The sequence below is a fragment of the Neltuma alba genome, unplaced genomic scaffold (assembly GCF_004799145.2).
Source record: "Neltuma alba isolate B1F8T4 unplaced genomic scaffold, ASM479914v2 tig00006530_pilon, whole genome shotgun sequence".
NCBI classification, from domain to species: Eukaryota; Viridiplantae; Streptophyta; class Magnoliopsida; order Fabales; family Fabaceae; genus Neltuma; species Neltuma alba.
Window position 1 is genome coordinate 19,021 of NW_021634490.1, and position 7,121 is coordinate 26,141.

Below are 7,121 nucleotides of genomic sequence, written 5' to 3' on the forward strand. Positions count from 1 at the left end.
CTCCACTTAACACGTCATTCATGGAAGCAAAAGGCCACTAATGCCCATATGCTCTCATATGTCAGAGGTGGCCGACCATAAATTCCAATTAAGTGAAAGTTCGAGACCATAGGTTGCTTCTAATTTTTTTTCTATTCTTATTTTTTAATAAAAAATAATAATTAAGTTTTACATGAAGTTAAAATGTTTATTTAATTTTTAGTTATAAAATATTGGTCGTTGCGTTTATATTATTTAGTATCTTTTATAGGATTGTATTCTCTTAATGTGGTTAGTTTTTAAGTGGCTAACAATATAATATAGTCATACTTTTTTTTTTATGAGCAATATAGTCATACTACCGTCCGAAATGTTATACTGAAAGTACAAAAGTCGCCGCCGAAAGTTTTTTGCGGCGACAAGTCGCCGCTGAAAAGTCGTTGCTGTAGCAGCCGTGGCTGAAAACTTTCAGTGGCGACTAAAAATGTCGCCGTTAAAAGATACTTTCAGCGGCGACTTTTAGAAGTTTCAGCGACGACAAATGTCGCCGCCGAAAACACTTTCTGCGGCGACATTTGTCGCCACTGAAAAGTCCTTCAGCGGCGACAAAAAAGTCGCCGCAGAAAACACTTTCGGCGGCGACACTCTTGTCGCCGCCGAAAGACTTTTCAGCGGCGACTTTTTTGTCGCCGCTGAAGGACTTTTCAGCGGCGACAAATGTCGCCGCAGAAAGTAATGCCTATTACTAATGCCACGTCATCGTCTCCGGCCGCCACGTCATCACCGTCGACCTCCACGTCATCACCGCCGACCGCCACATCATCACTAGCCACCTCCACGTCATTGCCACGTCACTCCTCCTCGCCACGTCATCATCTAAATATTTTCACCTTAAATGTGTCTTCTTCCAGGTTCGAACTCGTGACCGCCTCCTTTCGTGTCCAACCTTCTTGCCGCTGAGCCAGATTGAATTTGTTTATTAATATTGTAAAAAAGTCGCCGCTGAAGGTCCACTTTCGGCGGCGACACTTTTGTCGCCGCTGAAAGTCTTGGTTTCAGCGGCGACTTTTTGGTGTCGCCGCTGAAAGTGGACTTTCAACGGCGACTTTTTTTGTCGCCGCCGAAAGTTGTCGCCTAAAGTCTATTTTTTTGTAGTGACCTGGTCCTCTTTTTGGTTTAATATTATTTGTTATTTAATTTTATAATTTTTTTCAAAGTATTCCTATTCATGACAAATAGTAAGGTGTTTTTGTCAATAGGTTGTTATCATGCACATGATTCAAAATAATATTATAAGAAAACTAACACATATTTATTACAAATAATTATTTTTTTAATATCAAAAAATTAATTATTTAGCTTTTATAAAAGATTACTTATGTCTCACCCAAAGTTTTCCGGACTTCTATAACGACGGCAAATATGTTAAATTGGATATGTCTCTATTCAAATGAGATTAATTACCAGAAAAAGAGTTATTTGGCATAGAAAATCATCGTATAAAAATGGAAGCAAAGGATAAATTTTAAGAATTTTATATTTTATTAGTTATTTTGTAGTAAAGATAAAGTTATAAAAGCTTACCATATGAGTTTATGTGACGGGTGCACATATTTAATATAAGTTTTGACAAGATATATTTATTAGTTTCCTTGTGATTTATAATTCATCATTTGGGATTATAGCGAAATGTTGCCTAACTCGGAGGGACTAAATTTCTACTTTTCTGTCATAACTACTCCTTCCGTCCCATATTATAAGTAACAACTACCATCTCCCTCTTGTCCCTAAATATAAGCAACATTTACAAGTTGTTTTAAATTTTTATAGCGAATTCTCTATTTTGACCTCATTAATTACTTATTTTAATACTCAATATATTTATTATCTTATTTCTCAAACCATCATCTCTCCATCACACATTCTCTCCCTTCCATAATTCTCTTTATTATAATAATTTTCTTATTCTCTCTTTTATACTCTCTCCCCTCATAAATAAGGGCATTTTAGTGAAAGAACTTGTAATTTTTACGCATTTATTGTGTTTGACTAATTTTAACTAACATTTTGATATGTGTGATAAGCTCTAATGTTGCTTATAATCTGGGACGGATGAAGTATTTGTTTAGATTTTTAATCAATATACATTTGGTTTCAATTATATTTACCTCTCTCTCACATTGCTCCATCCTATTTTCTAGGGCTGCAAATCAAGCTTCAAATTTAGCTTCGCACTTAGATATATGCTCAGTCATTACCTCAATGCCCCTGAGTATTTGAGAGAACTGCTCATTATCCTTAGACTGTGGTTGCTGTAGGGTAGACATGGCTCTAAAGGATTCTCCTTTAACCCTCGATAGTAAGATTGCCCTTGAGGAATCATGTTCCCTTGAAATCCTTCTTGGACTTGCCTATTGTCACCTCCTCTCCATCAGAAATTTGGATGAGCTTTCCACCCTTTATTATATGTATTTGAGTATGGGCTCCATTGCTTAGATTGATTGGCCCTTCCTTGATACATGGTAGAAACTTCCTCATATCTATGAGGATGTAGCAAAGATGTGCATAACAGAGTTACAATGCTCACAACTAGTTGTAGTCATCTCTATAGAATTAGGATTCCGAGTGTCAACAGGGGGAGTGTGAGATGCAAGCTTATTCAACTGTGTAGTTAAAGCAGCAACTTGAGAAGTAAATGTGTCCAATTGAGGAATGTGGACTGAAGAAAGATTAGCATGCATTGCATTAACATTTTTAGACCCCCTGATGTTATACTGTTGATGGTTCAAGGCCATTTTCTTGATAAGTTCCTGTGCCTCCTTAGCAATTAAATCAATGCGAGAACCCCCAGAAGCAGCATCCAACATCCCCTTGTCTTGGGTCTTAAGTCCATCATAAAAGTATTGGACTAACTGTTCATCTGGAATCTAATGGTGTGAACATTTAGAAAGCAAGTTTTGAAAACGATTCCAATAGTCATAAAGTGACTCATCATAGTCTTGCTTTGCAGAGTAGATCTCTTTCCTCCTTGTGAAAGTTCGGGAAGCAAGGAAATACTTCTCTAATAATGCTTTTCTAAGGTTGTTCCAATTATGGTAGGCATCTGCCATATGCCTAGGCAAGCTCATGTACCATTCTCACGCTTTGCCCTCCAGAGACAAGTGGAATACCTTCTAAAGAACCTCATCCAGACTAGCCTCGACTGGTTTCATGCTAGAGCATACCATGGAGAGAAATTTCAGATGATTGTATGGGTCCTCACCTATCAAACCATAGAATTTAGGTAAAAAATTAAGCAGTGGACATTTAATCTCAAAATTGACATCAACATTAAGGCATGTGAAGTTAACTTGCCCTTAATTTGTTGCTTTAGAAGGTGCTTCATTCCATTTACTATTTCCTACAAAAAAAGTGAGAATGCGAGGGTAGATTATGATTGCTATTAAACCAAGCCATGAGTCACACAATCAATTCCTAACAAAAGCCAATCTAAAGAAACTCAAAAAAATCCTAAAAAGCTAGAAAAATCAGAAAAATCTGGAAAAATTCCAGAAAAGAAAGAAAATTAGAAAAAGTATGGAAAACGTTTGAATTTGGCCAAAATTTGCTGGGGCTAATAATTAGTCTTGCTTAAAATGCCCAAAATCTTTAGAATACCAATTTTCAGAATTTTCTGGGCGAAATTTTTTTTTAATTCCAGCAAACTGATTTTTTTTTTTTTTATGTAGATCCAACATTATGATGCAAAGACATGCAAGTGTCTATATCTATATGCAAAACAACGAAAAATCAAGATATTTAGTTGTATTTTTGAATTTTTTTTCTATGCAAATGAAAGAAATGCTATGAAAAATCAAAAGAAACAAATGCAAACTACTAAAGAAAATGCAAAAACTAACAAAAATGAAAACTAAAAAGGCTCAACAAATGAACCCCAATCAAGGCTACTTGACACTTAATTACTAGGGAACCAATTTCTTGGCTCCCCGGCAACGGTGCCACTTGAAGTTAACTTGCCCTTAATTTGTCGCTTTGGGGTTACTCCAAAAATTAACCGAATTAATGCAATATAGTGCATAATTCGGGTCGTATTCACTTTGAGGAGCCGAAAATGAAATTAAACCCTAGTAAATAAATGCAAGTAACCTAAATTATAAAAGGATTTTTGATTTGAGAATTTCTAATTAAACACCATGAATTAAATTGAAATTAAAATACTTTTTTTTGTTTTTATGTAAAAATGATTAAAATGAATGAAGATTAAAGAAATGAAAATGAGACACACAAATAACACTGATAAAAATCAATCTTCCAATTCAACAATGCAGGCAATCATCACTCTAAAAGATGTGGGAGTTAAAAACAATGAATTAAGAATTATAATTAAGCTTTTGATCCAACAACCGAGCCATCTCGAGTTGCCACAAAATATTTTCCTAAAATCCCAACTTACTAACTGCAGCCAGAATGGTAAAACGGGATTAAGGATTCTAAAAACCAATGCTTAATTAGAACTCTTAAATCCAAAATAACAGAATTAAAGCTAGCAAGAGACAATATAATCCAAAATTCTAAGCCACTTTAGAAAATCACAATATATTAATTCCAAAATCAATACAAATGTCATAACCACAACATTATAATTGAAATCAAAACTATAAACAGCCCAATGTCAAATACTAAGCAATAATTCAGTCACAATAATCTCCAAATATAATCAGATTAACCAATACAATTATCCTAACAATCAGAAAAACTATCCTAAGACCTAGGAATTGTTAAACAATTATTGAGTAAGAAATTAAAACAACTAAAACTCCTCATCTGAGCTCCTGCCGTTGTTGTTGAATTAGAGAATTATAGAACCTCAGACACGATTTGCCATCAAAATTGCTGTAATCAGAGCTCTGTTACGGTTTGCCATGAAAGAAGGACGGAACGCGAGCTGGGCGGCAAGGAGAAGATGATCGCCGTCGCTGGTCTCCTCTGATTCAGTGAAGAAGACGTTGATGCAGTAGTGAAGAAGGAGAAGATGACGTCGTCGACCTCTGCCTCTCTCCCTCTCTTCCGCTCGTCCACGTTGGTCCTTGTGTTGCTGTGTTTATCTCCGTCGCACGCCCCAGCTCTGTTTTTCCCAGAGACCCCGCGCCGTTTGTGCTCGTCCAGCGTCTCACCTCACGTCGTCCAACTCTGTTTTCAGCTCATGTCTTCCGCCTCCAAGCTCGCTCGGCGTGTTCGTGCTTCGGTCTCCCGCGCCTTGCTCTGTTTTTCCCAGAGACCCCACGCCGTCTGTGCTCATCCAGCGTCTCTCCTCTGTTTCGTCCCGCTCGTGTTGATTGGAGAAAACAGAGGAAGGTGATGAGGTCGCTCAGCTCCCGTGTTCGTCTCCTTCGTGTGTGCTCTGTTTTTCCAGGTCTTCCGTTCGCAGCCTCCCTCGCGCGTCCGTCTTCTTCGTCTGTGCTCCCAGGTCTTCTCCTGGTGATGAATAGAATTATGGGGTATTAGGTTGGGGGAGCAAAACGCAACGTTTTCCTCCCTCTTTTTATTATATTATATATTTTTTTTAATTATTTTTTTCTTTTTTATTTATTATTTTTTTTTATTTTTAAATCTTCCAAAAACCTGCAAACAAAATTTAAGAATAAGGTAGCATTAATTGTCCCCAAAAATCAATTAGTCACAATTAAACCAAAATATGATAATTTTGCCCCTATAAAATAATAATTCAAAATAAATCAAAGAACAATCAATTAAGGCAAAAAGGGACTAATTAAGTTGACAAAACCCATATAAAAGATACCAAAATATATAAAAATAATTGAGTTTGTCAACTCCCCCACACTTAACCTTTTGCACTCCTGGGCAAAACATCAATAAAGAAGAATCCAATAAAGAGACTTAATGCAAGCAAACATAAAACTAACTAAGCATGAATGTACAATTAACTCAAGCAACCTTTATTCTTAATTAATCAACAATCATAAAATACTTCAGTGCAAAGAAATTAACACAAGAAACATAGCAGGATAAAAGAAGAGAAACATAATAGAGCTCACATATGGTACAAGTGTTTCACTCATCTCTCAAATGGGAAAATTTCACTCAATCCACCTAGATTAGCACCTACCATAAGCTTGTAGAAATTCTAATATCTCCACCACTAACATACCTTAGGTTCATGATCAAGGGGACTTGAAAGGTTGTAATGTTGAAAAACAAGGCCAAATGAATGTAATGGATTGACAAGTGAAATGCATGAGTAATAAAGTATCAACTCAAAATGAGCTAAAGTACAATCATGAAACAACACCAATGTGCAAATTTTAACCTTTTGAGACAAAAATCCTTGCTCTTCAAACCACCATGGAATGCCTTATTTCAAATTTATTCTTTTGTTGCAACTTATTTTCATTTTTTTTCTATATTTTTTTATAACTTTCTTTCTTTGACTTTTTCTAAACATTTTCTTTTTTTTTGCCTTTTTCTATCTCTTTTTCTTTTTGCTTTTTCTTTTCTTTTCTTTGGCATCCAAACCCAAGAAGGCAAAGATATAGACATTAATGATGTACTTTCCAAAATGAAAAACCAAATGTAACTCATACAAAACACTTGTTAAAAAAAATGAATGGAATGAAAGTGAAGGCTCAAAGGGGTGAACAAAGGTTAAATGAAGTGGTTTGTGTTTGGGTGAAGGTCTAGAAATGAATGCCCCTATCATCTTCATAAACTTAGGTATTAATGCAGCTCTGAAAAAGAATCTAGACAAGTTCTAGAGGTTAACCAAAACTAGGTGAAAATCACACAAGATGAGAAAGAATATATGGCTCAACAATCCTTCCATCATGGCTTTTCTCCAAGATGTTTCCTCCTTAAGGATCAAGCTATGAAACAAGGTTAATAACATTACACCAAAGGCATTCTACTATGCTAATAAACTAAGAACAGAAATCACTTAAATCAAATGCAATCAAACTCAGCCGTGCAATATTCATAAGCATTGTGCAAAAGGATTTTAAAAGAGATGCCCAAGGATTACAAAGTCAAAATTCAGCAACAGAGAAAACAGCAACTCGCCCATACAGCAGTGCAGAACACTGAGGCGAATGAAAACAGGAGGACATAGAAACCAGCAGCAAAATTCC